The sequence below is a fragment of the Pygocentrus nattereri genome, chromosome 10 (assembly GCF_015220715.1).
Source record: "Pygocentrus nattereri isolate fPygNat1 chromosome 10, fPygNat1.pri, whole genome shotgun sequence".
NCBI classification, from domain to species: domain Eukaryota; kingdom Metazoa; phylum Chordata; class Actinopteri; order Characiformes; family Serrasalmidae; genus Pygocentrus; species Pygocentrus nattereri.
This window is the reverse complement of record NC_051220.1, coordinates 36,858,089-36,876,800: the sequence shown is the minus strand read 5'-3', so window position 1 is coordinate 36,876,800 and position 18,712 is coordinate 36,858,089. Positions and strand designations below refer to the sequence as shown.

Here is an 18,712-nt window from a genome sequence, read left to right as displayed (position 1 = left end):
GTTTTCACTTGATTTATTTTCTTAAGATGCAAACTTTGCTGATTACTTGCTGGAAAATGGGACAAATTGTACAAATATGCAACCATGGCTTTCCCCCCAACTGTACTGAGCTGAACTTGGAATAAACAGAGAGAGGAATGCAGTGACGCAAACTTCAGCGCTGCTCCGAAAGAGCTGATAGCCTGGCATTAATTTGCTTTAGCCCAGTACTGCTATCTGCTTACCATCCAAATCATCTTAATGACACTCTGAGAAGACATTAAGCTAACCTGAAGTCAAAATCTCAGTACCTGCTCTGGGATGGCCTTCAAGAGCCTGGCCGCGGGTCGGTTCTTCCCTTCGCTCTATTAGGAGGGCATCTGTTACGGATTCCACAGCACAGTCTTCAGAAGTAACTGACACCCTTACTAGCAGACAGAGCGTCTTGTTTTGAAGAACAGGAGCACTCCTCAGCCTACGTCAAATTTCCAGCAAGCCTCAACTCATCCAGCCCATGTTTACCTGTGAGAATTCAGGCAGCGGGTGTAGTCAGTGCTAACCCCTCCTTGAATAGGTGTCACATATCATGCCCCAGCAACTCGTCAGTCAAGTGCTGGCCTCATAGAGGATCTGACTTGAAGAAGGCTGACAGTCTTCTATGCACCAGTGCAACTTGTAGCAATCAAAACAACTAGATGTCAGACGTTTACATGGAAAAGCAAACACAGGCACAAGGAGCTGGTGGCTTTTTTTTATTACTCTTTCTGGAGAAAAGTTGAAAGCCTCAGGCCGTTTAGGCGTTCAGGCATCTGGCTTTTGTTGAAAGATGCTGAAGATCAAGAAGAACTTTGTCATTCCAAACAAATACAAGCGTAATGAAATGGTGTTCCTCCAGGGCCTCGGTGCAATACGCAAGACGGGAACAATGTTTACAGGACCATATGGTACAAGTGACCAAGACAGACTGCACGTAGTAGAATGTAGTAAGTACACAACATTGAACTACACTGATTTTTTTTTAATTTAGTGTGGATTGTTACCAAGTTGACACTGGAATTTCTACAGTGCTGGTGAAAGGAACCAGGGGTTGTGATGTTTATAATGCAAATGAAGCCATTTTATTTATTATTTATTTACTTACCATTGAACATAGTCATGTCCTCTGAGTTATGTCATGTTGTCAAAGGTAAAACATCGCTAAAACTGAAGAAATAAGATTTCTTTGGGGGCTGTTTTTGCCTTACAAACATTTTTTTCTCAAAAGTACATGTCACAGGCATCAGAAAACATATCACTGTTGGAACAAAACCCTCAGTTCAAAAACGTTCAATGTAAGTTAATGTTTTATTCCTGTGTTTTGGACTATTTATGCTGGATGGTTAATAGCATAAATGTTCCAAAACACAGATTAATCGTAAATTTAAAAAATACATTTTTCTTAAAAATAAAATCGTGTCTTATAATGTCATTAATGTATCCAGAAAAACATATTTGAGGTCAAAACTTTACCATAAAACTACTGTAAAGCAGTGTCTCAGTCACCAGGCTGCATATCTGTAACCAATTCTTGTAATAACTTCAGGAGCTTTCACAGGGATAAAACTCTTCAGACGTCTGACTCCCGCCACCACCACAGTAAACAAGTCTGACAGTTTCTCTAGAATGGAGCATTTCAATGATTTGGTTTTACAGCTTAACAATTTAATTATGCAGTTTCACAAATTAACCTTTGACTGCACGTCCCATTTCATTATATAAAAAAACATATAAGCCCAACCATTTCCCTGCTTGGTCTCAGTACCAAATAAGAAATCATATTCAGTTTTTACAAAAAAAAAGGAGAGGGAGTAGAGGTCAAAGGTCATGATGGATCTCTACAAAGCTGATCACCTCTTTTATCTCCACAGAGTGACTCCACGTAGCCACTTCATACTCTTCAAAGTCCAAACCGTGTCCAACTCAAAGAGTCGTCAGAACAGCGTTACATCCGCTCCACATTCAAAACAGGTCCAATTACATGAAAAATGATCAAATGACTTTAATCACTATTCACAAAAAAGCAACATGCTGTGTCTACCACTTCATCCCAGTGCACTGAAAATGCAGCCTTTAATCACAGCTAGACTGTCAGTATGCTCTTGCCACATTTGTTCTCTCTCTCTCTCTGTACATGCAGTATTGGTATGCTCAAAGCCAAGCACTGAGTAAGAGTTTCCACAGCCTAACAGGGTTACCGGTACATTGCTGAGTGCTCACAGAGACGATTTACGATCAGTCATTTGATTAATCTACCAAAGTGTATTTAATCAGTGCAGAAACCTTGCCTACATGATGCACACAACAGCAGTCAGGACTGTTTCCCCACAGGATTGCTTTGCTGTCTGTGCATACAACTAAACGGAAGACATGCACAAACACATTTATATCCTCCCTCTCCCTGTCAGGGCTCTCTTGAAAGGTACAGTTTCTAATCTGGTAGACTGGCGCAAGTCAATGGTGAAGGAGTGCTTCAGAGGGCATCGTAATGCTGAGTGATCCGGCAGCGTTAGCTCACGCAGGGTCGGAGCTGAGAGGGTAATGTGATGCATGAAGCCTGGCTCTCTCTGGACTATACACACCCCCGGCCCTCGGCCTCATGACCGGCGCAGAACGAATGAGGTGAGAGGCAACGGCAGCTAAAGTGAACACAGCTGGGATATCAGTGAGGGCTTGGTAGATCAGACCTTTGCTTTTATCTGAGTTTGTTTCTCCACTTTGCTCAGGCACTCCATTCCCAGGCCCAGACCCAGGCTCTTGGGGGCTTTGGAGCTTTAGACCCGGAAAACCACAAGTATTTTAGCCTTCGTCTAAACAAAATGGTACACTTTATTAGGTAGCTGGTTAATGCTTTTATATTGTATATTGTTTATTGATTGCATTGTTCACAAATCAAATGTCAGGGTACAGGGTGTTCTGTATGATGTTATTAAAATTTAAGTTGATAGTTAACTCGCTCCAGCTCCATGGTTGAATTAACCTCACAAATCACTTCTCATGGTACAGATTTGTCTGCAAAAAAACCTCAATTTGAATTCAATTCGATTTGATTCAATTCAATTTAATTAAATTCATATAGCTCTCCTTATAAAGCAGCATCCAGAAATGCAGCTACAACCCCTACACATGGTCACTGTGGAAGACTCTAAAAGGAAAGACTCCCTAAGAGCATGAAAAAGAACCACTAAGAGGAACCAAGACTCATAAAGAGATACTTCCTAAGAGTGTGAGGAACAAGTACAAAGAATGAGGAAGAACCACTGAGTTGAACCTACACTAAAGATTAAGTGACCCTTATTAGTCCTACAACGGGGAAATTTTACCTCATTTTACCTGCATTTAACCCATCCGTGAAGTGAAACACCACTTCCACTCTAGTGAGCACACACACACTAGGGAGCACACTTGCCCGGAGCGGTGGTCAGCCCAATCCACAGTGCCTGGGGAGCATTTGGGGTTTAGGTGTCTTGCTCAAGGACACCTCAGTCATGTGCTGTAGGCTCTGGGGATCGAACCGGCGACCTTCCAGTCAAGCGGCTGGTTCCCGAACCTCCAGCCCATGACTGCCCTCAAAAGAAAAACCTCAAAAGTATGGGGGAAAAAACACTGAATAGAACCAGGACTGAAAAGGAGAAACTCTAAAAACATCAGGAAGAACCACTGAGAGGAGCCAAGACTCAAAAAACTCTCAAAAGCATGAGGAAGAACCACTGAGAGGAACCAAGACTGAAAAGGAGAAAGTCCTTAAGAGCCTGAAAAAGAACCACTGAGAAGAACCAAGTCTAAAAAGGAGAAACTCTAAGAACATGAGGAAGAACCACAGAGGAGAACCTAGACTGAAAAGAAAAGCTCCTTAAGAGCATGGGGCGAAGGAACCACTGAGGAAACAAAAACTCAAAAACTCTACAGCATGGGGAACAACCACTGAAAGGAACCAACATTCAAAAGAACAGTATGAGAAGAAGCCATTGAAAGGAGCCTGAAAAAGAGAATCTCTTAAGAGCATGAAGAAGAACCACTGTGAGGAACTAAGACTCAAAAAGAAAAAAACACCATGCGAGAAAAACCTTGAGAAGAATCTACACTCACAAGGAAAACTCTCAAAGGCATGAGGAAGAACCACTACAAGCAGCCAACACCGAAAAGGAGAAAATCCTTAAGAACATGAGGAAGAACCACTGAGAAGAACCAAAACTCAAGAGGGAACCCTGTCATCTTCTGAGCCACACCAAATAGCGCCCTTAGGATACAAATCGTCAGTGAGAAGATGCTGACATGTATGAACAAAAGCTGGTGGGTTACAGTTTGCGTAACTGGCACCTACCAACTGCCACGCATTATTACTACCATTTGCATTTCTGTGTCAAGTATTAATTTACAACACGACCATGTGGCCACAGAATGACAACAAATTACACTGTACTGCGTAATGGTGTTCCACGCAACAACAAAGGGAAATATTTAAAACCACTTTTTAAATGCTCTCTAATCACCTCTTGTTGACCCGTCACTGCACAAAGCTGTCATGGATTAAGGTGAGGAAGCTGCAAAATGATGTTTTACAGTAAGCACATCATATTGACTGTAACACCTAACAAATGAGCGCTCATTACGGCTGAGATAAAACCCTGATAGTGTCTGTAGCTGCATATATTTTCGCCTTAGATGCCATTAGGCTAGATTACGGCTCTTTTGTGCTGCTTGAGATGCAAGTCCTAATCCCCGCTCCATTCACTGCTGCCGTTGCCTAGGAGGAGAGGAGGTGCAGCCTAGCTGCTGCGGCAACTGTGTCACCACGGTTACCCAGAGGCGCATGGGCGTCCGTTTCCGTGGCAACAGCGGCTGCGGCTGGGTCAGAGTGACGAGCTCTGTTAATTCTTTCACCCATGAACCCCAGGGGACCACCGCCATTCGTCTTCATTTCCACTGGTCTCCGACGTCGTGGTAAGAATATTATTTTTGTACCAAGCTTTGAGTTATTATCCCCATTTTTTCCCCCTCTCTCATTCCCTCTCCACCATCATTTATTGGAAGTGAGCGGTAAAGAGAGGTACAAATTGAAGAAAAGCCTTTAAATAAATGCTGTAATGGCTTTGCATAAAGGCGCGCCGCTGTACGTGCCTGCAGATCCTACAGGCTTTCTAATACAATCATGCAAAATACATCTCCATCCTATCTCGCTTTCCCCTCTCTCGCTGTAGCAGCTAATCATATCCCCAAGGCTGAGTGTCAGGTTAAGAGGTAAGGTCACGTTCTCTATAAAGAACACCTGACCTCACCATGCCATTTCACTCACGTCCTCCTGCTCCAGGCACATGATAAGTGTCCGGTGTAACATGCTGTTCAAGCAAGCTGTGTAGGGCCAGCGGCATTATGGACATTTGGACAATAAAGGCTTTGTAGTTGCCGCTTCTGTATATAAGAAGTGAATTAAAGGAAGTACCTTGTACTGAAGGACATTACTAGGGTCAGAGCATTGTGTATAATGAGCTTTACAAAGCATGCTGCATTTTTTTCACCCTGCTGATCAAAAATGACTGACCTTTACCTCTTCTGTTCCCTGCATTGGCCCTAAGGACACAAATCAAGCGAGACAGTAAATATGTGTACATGCACACTGACGGTTCGATATTAATCTAAGACTAGTTGAATACGCTTATTTATTTATGTACCCATTCAGCCTACAGCAGTTTAGACACTACATTTAGGCATAGCATTTGACATAGAAGCTTCAAACAATACAAGATCTTACTGTTATTGCCAGGGTGTTTGTATGTTTGTACACTTCAAAAAAAAAAAAAAAAAGGTATTAAACGGTCACTGGGGCAGTAACGCTCATGTCACTGGGGTGGTACCCTCAAGGGGTGTCTTCTCAGTACCATCTCAGTACCTTTAGTCAGGGAACATAATGGTACCATAATCCTTTGTATTGACTCCACACACCCCGTCTGGTCTCCACGTTTTTTATTTTATTGTTCTGTTTTAAAACATTAGGTTATGGAAAAAGCCATAAATATATACTTTCCACTGGGAGAAAACTTATTTAAGGTTCACAACTGGACCTTAAAACCACTGTTGTACTTCTGAAGGAATCTGAAGGAACATTAACATTGTTTGTACATTGACGACCCAAAAACGTACCTGCACAGAACCTTTATTTCTAACAGTGTATCGACTATCCGGTATCCGTATATCTGGTATTTGGTACACATGATCTTTAAAGGTTCTCTTATTGATATTTTAATGAGATTGTATTGTCAGATTAACGTCATGATTGCAGGGGATACAATCATGTCAATGGAATAACACAGTCACTCACATTCGCTGTTGATAAACCTACCTGTCGTTGTTTTCTTTCTTATTGTTGCCGAAAAAAGCATCTCCAAAACAGTAACTTTAAGAGGAGAGGGTAAAAACATGCTTTACATTTAATGCTAGAACTTGATGCCTCAATAGGGACTATATGCAACTTTTCCATCATTATATCACTATGTTGCTTTATGTTTTGAAATGGTTCTTCATCAATTCAGTAATTTATTCCTGTTCGAAGTTTCAGCTCATATAATTCAGTCAAACTGATTTAATGATGCAAATTTGACCTATTTTTCACTAATCTCAACTTTGAGAAAGAATTGTATTTTCCCTTTTCCAAAGCAATTTCCATCATCATAATATATTTTCTACTTAGTCTGATAGTTTGATATAGATTGAAAATTTACAATCTGCATTTTCCACATAACTAATTAATTCAGACTATGCTGGCATGCACGTATATAGGACTGTAAGTTTAATATAAACTCATGAAAACTTGATTCTGTCTCACTTCTTAGATTAACTAACAACTTGGTTGGGCTATTGTGTGCCCAGAACATAGCAACTGGTGATGTGCAGTTTAAGCATCTACAGATGGTGAGATGTTGTCCATACAATCCCCCAGTAGCCCCCCACCACACACTGCCTGACCTTACATTCCAATTCTCTAACAATTCCAGTCCCATAGGTTTATATCTTTGTTGTAAACTCGCTCTGTGAGTCGGAGATTGAGACAGGCCCCAGCAGCCGGGCTGGGCTGAGGTATAACATTTCACTGAAGGTCAGTGAGCATAGTGTGATGTGAAATCCAACAGCTTTATCTTTCGACTAGAAACTGGCCTTCTCCCCATGAATGCCACTGCGCGGCTAGCACCCCGGCTAATACAGCCAGCCAGCCATGCATGACAGAGGAAACAAATGTAATCCCAGTTACAGAGGCACCGCCGAGCCAGCCTGAGCCTCTGGGAGAGCGGACAAGCGTCTGTTTTCGTACTTACAGTGCCACACGGTACATAAAAATACACGTATGAGCACAAATAGACAGCATAGAGTAGAACAAACTCTTACAACTTCATAAATTCATACCATTTTTGTTTTTCTAGGAGATAGTTGGGAATATGTATAGGAGATATATGATTATGAATTGATTGAAAAGTTTTTGCTGTTCATATATTGCTGTGCATATTTATCAAGTCCCCCCTGTCGCACAATGCTATCAAGCTGGGAGGATGAAGGTGGGCACATGCTTCCTTCCTTCCTACCACATCCTTTCAAACTATCACTTGATATCAAACTACCAAACTGTCATGGGATGGCTCAACACACTTAGAGGAGAATGCTAACTGGTAATTCTGCTATATCAGCTAACAACAGGCATGTGCACAGAGAGACCCCCCGAGGGGCGCTTGAGCCCCTGCCCTTCCCCTCTTAAAAAAGATGATTCTTCAAGGGTTCTTTAGTAGAAAAAAATGGTTCTATATAGAAACATGAACAACCCTTTGCATGATTTAAGTGTTCTTTGCATCATGAAATGGTTCTTCAGATTGATGAAGAATGTGCTACCTTTTTGAAAATGGTTCTATATTGTACCAAATTGTTATATGTAACAATAAAAGAACCCATTTTGGTGCTATAGAGAACCCCTTTCAAAAAGGTGTTTCATAAAACCACATACAATGCTTTCTCAATCTGAAGAACCATTTCATGATCCAAAAAACCCTTTTGGCATGCAAATGGTTCCTTGAGTGTTCATGGATCTATGTAGAACCATTTTCGTTACTATAGAATCCCTGAAGAACCATCTATTTTGAGAGTGTACTTCAGACTGTACAAGCGCCCACATTATTGGTTCAGCCTCACCCCACCAATAGAGCTCATGGATTGGCTTGGGTTCTGCAAGAGGCATCGCTATTGGGTGCCCCCTCTGGTACAGTACTGACTGCCTGGGGCTCTCTTCAGTGACTCCAACCTGTCACACATCACCACAGTGCTGAGAATCTGCCCAATAAAATGCTAAGAATCTCTTTAAGAAAGCGTCACATTACATAATGTAGTTAATTTGAACAACAGCTATACATAATGTCTGCAATAAGGGGTGTTAATAACTTGCCACACCAAATCTTCACCACTGGGGAGCCCTATTTTTTGCCATTTACTGGAATTGAAACAAATGGGAAAAGGTCAGAAGTGTAGACATGAACCTGCTGATAAAGAATGTAAATCCAGTGCCATTCAATGTAATTCAACTTACTATATATTCAAATAAGCGATCGCATAATTAAATTTGAACAGTATAGCAAAGCAAAAGTGATAACTCTCAGCTTCTAAGAGCTACATATAGGTACAGCTAATCCCAGCTCATGCCAGCTGCATGATTGAACAAGTTCCTGCTGTTGTGAGCATCGGTTCAGGGCCTAGGGAGAGCACCCAGGAGACACCCAATTGAATTTGGCTGTGTATCAGTGGCAGGGGAAACCCAGTTAGGAGCTGAATCCATAGTTGCACGGCCTCGAGGGGAAAGGGCACTTAATGAAAATTAAGACACTGCTCCCTCATTCGATTCATCTGAAGCGGGACGTGGTCTGAGATCAGGCTGGACATGCTGAGAGCTGGAGGCAGGTTTGGAAACCTCTGTGCTCATTCAGCCTCCTCTACACCATAAAAAATAAAGGTTCCTAAACGGTTCTTGGCTTGGACATCCCGTTCTAGGGAAAAACCTTTAGCTGCTATAAAACCTTTACATTATGTGTGGGATTATTTAAACTTTAAAAAAGGTTTTTAACATTGACATCTCTTATACAAAACAGGTTTGAAAGGTTCATTAACTGTGGTTCTTCTGTGGCTTTGCTCCAAAGCGTAGAAAGGCCCTGATAGAGGCAGGGTTCTTGTGGACCCTTCTGTCTCTTTTTTTTGCACTTTTTCTCCCACCCACTATGAAGAAAGTTGCATGGGACTGCCGCTTTACATCTAATAGGCCAAAGCTGTCTCGGTGTGCAATGCGCATCATTAGTAAACGGCATTCAAGACGGCAGCATGTAAAATAACACTCAACAACGCAATTAATGGCGTTCCACACGGGCGGGGCTGGAGTCTCCAGTGTACTGAAGATTATAAGTGTTCCAGTCTGACTGCCTTTGGGAGGCTGTGCGAGGAGTACTCATTACTGAAGAGCAATAGAGAGACAGAGACAGAGATCAATAACACCTGTGGTGTAGCACAGGCCAAAACTAGTGAGAGAAACAGCAAGACAATTCTTGCGCACACATGATCATGAATAAAGCTATTTTTATTGCAGTTGTTATATTTTGTTCACACTCAAAGAAAAAAAAGGTACTAAACTGTCACTGGGGTGGTTCCCTCAAGGGTACATCTCAGTCCCTTTAGTCAGAGAACATAACTGAACCATTCAAATGATATTTTCTAAGTAGTACTGACTCCTCACACCCCGTCTCGCCTCCAGGCTTTTTATTTCATTCTTCTGTTTCGGGAATGAAAAGGTAGAAATATGTACTTCTCCCCTGGAAAAACTTATTTAAGGTTCACAATTGGACCTTAAAACCACTGTCGTACCTTTGAGGGAACATTTACCTTTTTTGTACCTTGATGAAAAAAACATTTACTTGCACAGAACCTTCATTTCTAACAGTGTATGAGCTTGTTGTCAAGTTTGAAATTGAGTGTTATTTTGTGAAACTATTTAAATATAATTACACAATTGCATGATTAATTACTAGTTAGTTACATTATGAATAACATTTATATTCAATTTACATTCATTTTACAATTTACTGAGTCTTTTCTGTTTGTTTCAATGTCAACAAATGTCAAATACCTTTTACTTACTACAGACTAATGAGGATATAACACATTTTCCAAGTCTGAATCATAATAAAACACCTCTGTTCTACTTACAAACACAAATGTGGTGCAGATTGAAAGTTTAGAATCTACTCTTTCAACAGAATCTTTCAATGAGCTACAAGTGAGAAATAATTCATAATAATAATCAAATGATCAAATTACCGAATTTATTGTTGCCTGTGATAATAGAGTCTTTTTAGGGTAAACTCTATGTGATGCCTTAAAGACAAAAGTGTTTCTTCTCTCTTCTATAGCTTTAGTGTGAGAAGAGGCAATAAGGCATGTTTTAACAGTGCCCATCTGGGAGCGTAAGCATTAATGTCAGTGTCCTGCTCTTTGATCTACCTCGGATGCCCTCAATAAAAGCAAGTGTGCCTTTACATACACACATACGTTTTATATATACATATATATATATATATATATATATATATATATACACACACACACACACACACACACACACGGAGGGTCTTACTGATCCAAAGCATGGCTATAAACACAATGGCAGCGCTGGCTCAGTGATAAGCTTCCCACAGTGGAGACTGATGCTATCACACAGAGCAGCGGCCTGAGACCGGAACATGGTGGCCGAGATGTTCAGAGGGACGGACAGAGAGAGAGAGAGAAGAGAGAGAGAGAGAAGAGAGAGAGAGAGAGAGAGAGAGAGAGACAGAATGGGTCTTCCCTCAGTGGATGCTACAGTTCCTGTGCTTGTGGAGCATGGTGTGCGGAGCTCAGCACAGAGGGAGAAATACTGCTAGATGAGGTTGTAAAGTAGAGTCTTAATCTTTAATCAGTGCGGCTGGATCAGCAGCGCTCATTCACGCACCACTGATAATGCCACCCCATCACACTGTATCTATCACAGAGCACACAGCGAGACCCGCTTTCCTCTGCTAATCGCACAAACACACACACACACACACACACACACACACACACACACGTCAGAAGAAAACCTTGTATCTCCATTTTTGTCTTTTTTCAGTTTTTGGCATAGTTTGAAAATGCTCGTCGCCATTTACGGTGTGTTAATTTCATGATGAACGGACCAGAAGAAATGACCCAAAATTCAGGTTCCATTGACTTATTAAAAATTCATTAAAAGAAGAGTGTGTTTTTCCTTCTTCGGTAAAGTTAACATTTTGGAGATAAAAGATTTTGTTCCAACAGCAGCGATATAGAGGTTTGTGTTTATACAATGCAAGGTCATAGGGTCATACACTTGTATTACACAGTCACAGGTAAAAGTTTAGGCACCCCTAGTCAAATGACATGTTCTGTTGATCTTCTAAGTGAAAATAAATAAACACATCATCTACAGAGACAAACTTAAAAGTGAAATTTTATGCCATCTTAGTGCACAGTTACTCTTTATTGGTTGGGTTTAATACACTGGACTTCATGTTTCCAGTGTATTCATTTCAGCAAAAAGAGGTAACTGTCTATTAAAATGTGCAGACGTGTGTTTTCGGTAGAAGATCTAGTGACTTTTATTCTCATTTGACTGGACGTGCCTAAACTTTTGTATAGAACTGTACACGTAAGTATTGATATGTAATAATAATATGTTTGCATGTTTCTACTGTACATATTATAGATTATTTAGGGGCCTCTTTTCTTCATTCAAATTTTATAACTGCAACTTGTAACTTCATCATTTATACTATATTTATAGCTCTGTATAACATATATAGTACATTGCCCCTGCCAGAAAAAACCCTTGTATCTCTAAAATGACAAAATAACAGGAGAAGGAAAAACATTCTTAAGTTAAAATGAAAGTATCAAAAAGGTATCGTAATTCATCCTTTTTTCCAAGCAATTTTGGACCACTAACATAAAACAAAGGGTGACTGGCATTTTCAAGTTATGCAAAAATGTTTAAAAGATGTTTTTTGCATGACACTGACTTTATATGGTATATAGCATAGTGGTGTAGTATATAGGTGCTGTTAGAACAAAACCTATTGTCTATGGTAACTTTGCAAGAGAGGGACAAAACATACTTTACTTTTAATGTAAGTCAATGGAACCACATGTATGTCCAAGTCATGTTGGGTCATTTCTATTGGTTTATTCATCATGAAATTTAAATTCTTCTGAATATACTGTACATGCATTAGTGGCACTTGATTTGCTTTGCACATTTTTGACTTACGCTATTTTTCTGTTAGGTGCTAAAGTGCATTTACTGCTTAGTGCTTACATTCTGTGCAATGACAATAAATGACAATAAAATATCTATGCATGAATGTATGTATTTGCCTGGACTGATGGTTTAACATGTCATATTACTGAGGTACTGTCCAACCAAACACAAAGCAGCTTGACTGTCCAGCACAGAGCCAAATCGCTGACAGCACAAGAATAAAATGAAATTCTGTCAGTGAACATGAGAGACGTCATTAAGTATTTCCACTCGTTCATCCGGCTCACCTTTCAAACCACTCCCAACACCATTCAGACTGCCGAGATAATGGGGGACACATAATGGGCTAAAGGAGAGGTGACCAAGAGGTCACTTTTTGTAAGGAAGCGAGAAAGTGTGCTACGGTCAGACACCCAACGATATAAGCACTGAATGTGAATTGGTGGCTTTGCGCTCGAGCCGTACTGTTCAGCAGCTGAGGATGCAGCATTTAATGAGGAGAGCAAAACAGCTGCTCACTGTATCCCACCATTTAGCAGATCAAATCACGCAAATATGCGCACACACAAACACACGCGTACACACACACTGCTCACATGCTGCTGATGTTGGTGGAGCGTAATTAAAATGTTATTCATTGCTTTTGATTTGCAGTTAAGGTTAAATGGTTGCAAATTAGTTATTCCAAAATTGAATAGCATATAGCGCAAAGGTGAACACAATTAAACTGTAAATACTTGTGTCAACAGTTTCTACATACAAATTGCATGCAAATGGCATGTCAGGGATGGCAGAAGCTCCATCCTACCCTCGGTGAAAATGCCACTGAACTCCGCTAATAACTGGGAAAACAACAGTTCCCTGAGCCGGCATATGCAGGAATTAGAAGGGAAAAAATGACGGCTGTAATTTAACCGGGGCCGTCTGCAGCGCTACTTTAGTGGTTCAGCTGGAGGATTGCAGACTCTCCAGAGGAACAGAACAAAGGGAGTCTGATCTCACTGCTGTAATGAACAGCAAATTTCAAAGGTATGTGATAAGAAGTAACTGTTAGAGAGCGGAGTGATTGCTAATCTGGGGTACGTTTCCCAAAAGCTTCACAGAATAACTACAAGTGTTCAAAGTGGCCACGCACACTGGTAAAATGAAGGTTCCTACATGGCTTGATGTATGAACCTTTAACTGGTACAGAGCTTTTACACTGGAGGTTCGTTTTTAAAAGGGTCTTCACACTCGCACACATCTCTCTTATGAAAATGGTTCTCAAATCATTTTTGGGGAAAAGTGGTTGTTCACAATTTCTGCATAATTTATTGGCTGTGGTGTAAACAAAGTCATTTTGTTTATATATATATATGTATATAATTTGTATTTAATGATGTATTTATAATCATTTTGTCATGTTGCTTTTGGGGGCTTCTGGATGTCTGGTTGCTATCACCATCACTGTGAACAATTCTGACTCTTTTAGTTTGAATATATTATATTAATGTACAGTTTTAGCTTAGATAGAGGGGTAGGGCGAAGTGTTGGAGCTACATGACCCTCTAAACAGAGGTTTTTCAGAGGCACACTCTAAACAGAGTGTTATGAGGAAAAGCAACTGGTAAGATGGTGGCGCAAGAGACCTAAGAAACCCACAAATGTGAATATTTACTCTGTGAAAAATTATGATTACCACTGTATTTTCTTTTTTAATGTTTAATGATGTTTCAGTGTATTAAGGTCCTTTTATTCATTAGAAGCATACAAATAGTACGCTGATGTCTTTGTAGCTAGCTATATTTCCCCTAATTGCTGTACCATTTTAGGTGGGACTGGATCATTTGAACAAGAATCTGCCGAATGTCTGACTTCAGCTTCATATCACTGAAGAATTAGGGGTGGAGTGATAATAAATAATTGTCATCCTCCCTCTTTGAAGGCATATGATTCCCTAAATATAGTGAGGTTGCTGAACTTTACCCTCCGCTGTCACTGCAGACTGGCAGGGTCGCCTACAGAGCAGCACTAGTAGCCTGTTAATAAAGTAATGTTATTTTTTATTTGAGGGTCCCATTTCATAGAGGAAGATTTCAACCACTGCCCCTTGTAACTCAGTTCTAAGGGACAAGATCACACTTGAAAACAAGGGGTAGGGGTAAAAATAAGAAATGGGATTGGGCCTAGGTCTCTTTATGGCCAACTTTTATTATGCGTAATATTTTTATTATTATTGCTCAACCATGCAACCAAAAGAATAAAACTTTATTATTTACTCTTTACGTGAAGTTTTCAGTTTGGGGCTAAATGGATGCACAGAACACATGCAGGGATGTTAACACCTGCATATAGTTGGCTACCTCATATCATTTACATCAGAAAATTTTTACCTACAGTAAATCAGCCAGAATAAAATAAATCAGCTACTTGCTTATTGTGCTCTAGAAGAATCACTTATTCTGATTATGCACTCCCACTAAAACGTGCAGAGTAGGGGGTCTCCAAGATCAGGGCTGGGAAGCGGGGAATTCACTGCCCTAAAGCAGAGGTCCTAACAATTTAGTTCATGATCCCCTTGTGACTGGTGAAGTCCTTCATGATGACCTTGAGGTCCAGAGAGAGAAGGATAAGGTGAACAGTATGAATAAGAGCAGCTTTGGCAGGTCTGAATACTGGGGTCATTCTTTCTGCTCCACTGGAGTACAGACCCCCAGAATATACATAAAGCCTTCACTGGACACAACATCCTAAAAACTCCATTGTGTGGATATATTACTCCTCATATAAACACAGTCTCGCACACAAACGCTCAGAAAAGGGACAGATCAGTGTCTCGGGGCAGTCTAATCTGCGAGAGTCAGGTGTTTATACTTTCCACCTGAAGAGAGAAAATCACTCTTGCATAATCCAACAATCCTCCTGTAACACTGTTACCTAGCAACTGTGAAGCTTGGGGTCTCTAGCTGATGGCCAAGAAAGTTCAGCTGGGGAGGAATCAACCCCAATCAGTACTTTTTTTGATCTGGACAGATTAATAAGCCCATATGAATGAAAGTCTGGAAGTGGAGAAGAAAGTCAGAGAGAAAGAGCAATAAGACACTAAGCCTTTTAGAAGGCCGTGTTTTGTCCTTCTCTCACTCAGCTTTATAATGGAGTTGTTATGTTTCAGACTGGACATTGTTGGTAGACATCTATCATCAAATCCTCTGATCTGTCTTGAGTTTTATTTGGTCTATTTTTGGACTCAGGTAGGACTGCACAAGTTTTAAAAACAGGACATAACATTCTGTCAGTGAATGAGACTAAAGCTCATGGGGAGAGCTTTGAAAGGTTCTGGCTGCTTTTAGATTTTTACCATTTTAGCATTTATGTGCTTTTATATTTTACCTTTTTATCAGATATAGGGACTTGAGTCAGTGATTCGGACCTGGGAGTCACGTGTTGATTGACTTGCGCCTCAATTCATGCTCTTACTCTTAACTAAGCTGACTCAAACTTGCCCTTAACTAACTCAACTTTAATGTGCCCCAACTGACTCAACTCAAGCTATTCCTTAATTGACTTGACCCAAACTTGCCCTTAGCTGACTTGAATCATCTTAATTGATTACACTCGAAAATGCTCTTAATTGACTTGAATTGGAACTGAAGTCTTTAATTGACTTAACTTATACTCACCCAAAACTCACTTGACTCATGCTCAACCTTAACTTACTCGATTTGTACTCACCCTTAACTAACTCGACTCATACTCACCCATAACTGACTGAACATGGACTCGCCCTAACTGACTGAAGTCTTATGTGCCCTTAGCTGACTCAACTCAAAGTTGCCCTTAACGGACTTGGCTCAAACCATCCCTTAACTGACTTGACTCAAACTCGCCCTTAAATGACTCCACCCAAATGTCCCCTTAACTGACTCGACTCAAGCGTGCCCTTAACTGACTCGACTCAAAATTCAGTGCGCTTGCGCGTGCGTGTATGCTGCCTGTTACAATAGCTCCCGTTTGTTTTTCCTCTTAACTTGTATTTACCTTTTAAATCGTTTCACCGCCACTTTACTATATTCATAAGTACTTAAATCTCATGTACTTATCGCAATTTTTCTTTTTATCTTTGTTTTAAATTATTAAAGTGTTTATTCTTTTACATAAACGGTTGCAACTGTAACAACTGCAATTTCCCTCTGGGATCAATAAAGGATTCTGATTCTGATTCAAATTCACCCATAATTGAGTCCACTCAGATTCTACCTTAACTGGCTCATGACTGAAACTTAAGACTAAAGATCTGCAAAATTTCTGCCTGTGGAAAGACACAAACAGTGCTGACCAAATAAAGACAGCCAAACTGTCTGTCTGTCTATCTGTCTGTCTATCTATCTAGCTCTTCCAGCTGAAGTCTTGTAGGGGATGGCCTGCAGTTGGCAGCTGCTCCCTCAGTTGAGCGAGGGCTGATTTTTGAGGGGATGCGAGCTCTGAGCTTGGCTCAGTGAGACGAGCTGTTGGGAGACTAATTGCAGACTGTAATCTGCTCTGATTACTGGGAGAGGAGTGGGCAGGTGTGTGTGCACACACACTTCAGCTCCGTTCGACACAGCTGCAGTCTGACCGCACGCCAGGCAAACAAAGGCGAGAGATATCAACACACACACAAGCTTTCCATGAGTAATCTTGCTCCATATCCACCTGTAATTAATGACCAACACACCGCTCTCACTTAACCGCCTGCCATATGTTTACATCTTGAGAAGTTTTCGTCATAGCAACCTCCGCTAAGACGGTAATTCATGGCTCTTTCTTAATGCAGCGCCGAGTGACAAACAGTCAAGATTTAGGATGAGTAACTAGGGCATAGGCAAGAGGACTACCTGACACATTATGTTTTTTCTTAATTATGTTTGAAATATTTGAGCAAGATTAACATTGTTAATCTTTTATAGAAGCATTCACATCTCTGTGAAAACAAAGTTAGCTTCCTACACCTACCATCTACAAACAGTTCAGCTGAAAGCAGTAAGTGTGCAAGCATTACAACTTGGCCCATAAGAAAGGCTAATTGTAGCAGCTGGCAGGGATAGCTAACCATTGATAAAACTTGTGGTACATTTATGCAAAGCACAATTAATTCAATTCAAATCAACGTTTGACTGAGGCAAGTTTTCCATCCTAACCACAAAGTAGAAGAACAAATAACAGTACTACAAATTTGAAATTTATTTTATTTACGTAATATCTATAGAATGTTTGATGAATCTGTGCACGAAAATTTGATTGCCAAAAAAAATGAACTGTTTAAAATTCTATGAGGCTGATACAGGCTTCTCTCGTTGGAAGCCTTCATTACAGAACAGTGTTAAAACTAACCCCTCCGTGTGGAGGCTGTATGTTAACCTAGCTAGCTCACCAGCTCACTCTCACTGTGAATTATGTACATGATTATGTAATTGAGAAACACACAACACAAAAAACTTTACTTTTATGCTCTTCAGGGTGAATCTTTAGAATTACATGTCTGATTACAGTCAAAATTCACAGATGCTGTTGAGATCAACTATCCCTTACCTGACTCGTCTCAAGCTTGCCCTTAACTGACTTGAGTCAAGCCATCCTTTACCTGACTTAGCTCGAGCTCGCCATTAACTGACTCAACTCAACTGACATGATGTCTGATTACAGCGAAAATTCCCATATGCTGTTGCTAAGGGACAAGGAAATGTAGATGAAGGCCCACTTGAATCTGTTTAACTAAATAAAATATCCATGCTGCATTTTAGCCCATGTTGGTTTGTGGCCTGCTCCCCCCCTTCTGTCTTGTTTAGATTTATATAGCATCACCCAGAGATAGAGAATGCATGTACTCTGGACGCTGCGGTCAGCAGAATGCATTATCACAGCAACTTGCCGCTGACACGGTCAATTAGAACTGCAGCTAATTTCACAAAGGCATAATCAAAAAAACCTGCACATCCCTCTAACTCATCGCTCCCAATGTCCAATGAATGCTGCGATAGCACATATCCTTGGCTTAGGACACAGCACTTACTGTCCTCTATAACCTTGAGGTAAAAACATACTGCCCCTCTAACAGCCTTTGCAACAGAGCTAACGGCCCACGGTCTGGGCCCACAGCAAAGGCTAGAGGTGACAGCTGACCGTTCACGGAGCAGAAATGACACTGATGTTTACTGCTCTCCGCTGTACTTAATCTTTGTGTCAGATGACAATTTATTCGTGTCATTCCATTACCGCGCCGTAAACTGTCCCCAGTGAAACGCTGCTCCACTAATCAGTTCCCTCGCAAACAAAATTACATTTCCAATTGAATTTGTTTCGGGCCTGGAAAAATATGAGCAGCGGAGGGGACAAAGCAGCCCACTGGCTGTG

The 18,712-nt window shown here is 40.8% G+C and overlaps 1 protein-coding gene across 3 annotated transcripts in view; it reads right to left on the bottom strand.

Moving 5' to 3' along the window:
- Window positions 1-18,712, bottom strand: part of foxn3 (forkhead box N3) — a 138,601-nt gene that overhangs the window by 103,516 nt on the left and 16,373 nt on the right. Inside the window, exon 1 of one of the 3 annotated variants that reach the window (XM_017715060.2) lies at window positions 291-423. The exons of the other annotated variants lie outside the window; for them this stretch is intronic. The gene's annotated coding sequence lies outside the window, so the exon portion shown is untranslated. Of the gene's footprint in view, window positions 1-290; window positions 424-18,712 lie in introns of those variants that run through there. 3 annotated transcript variants of the gene reach the window in all.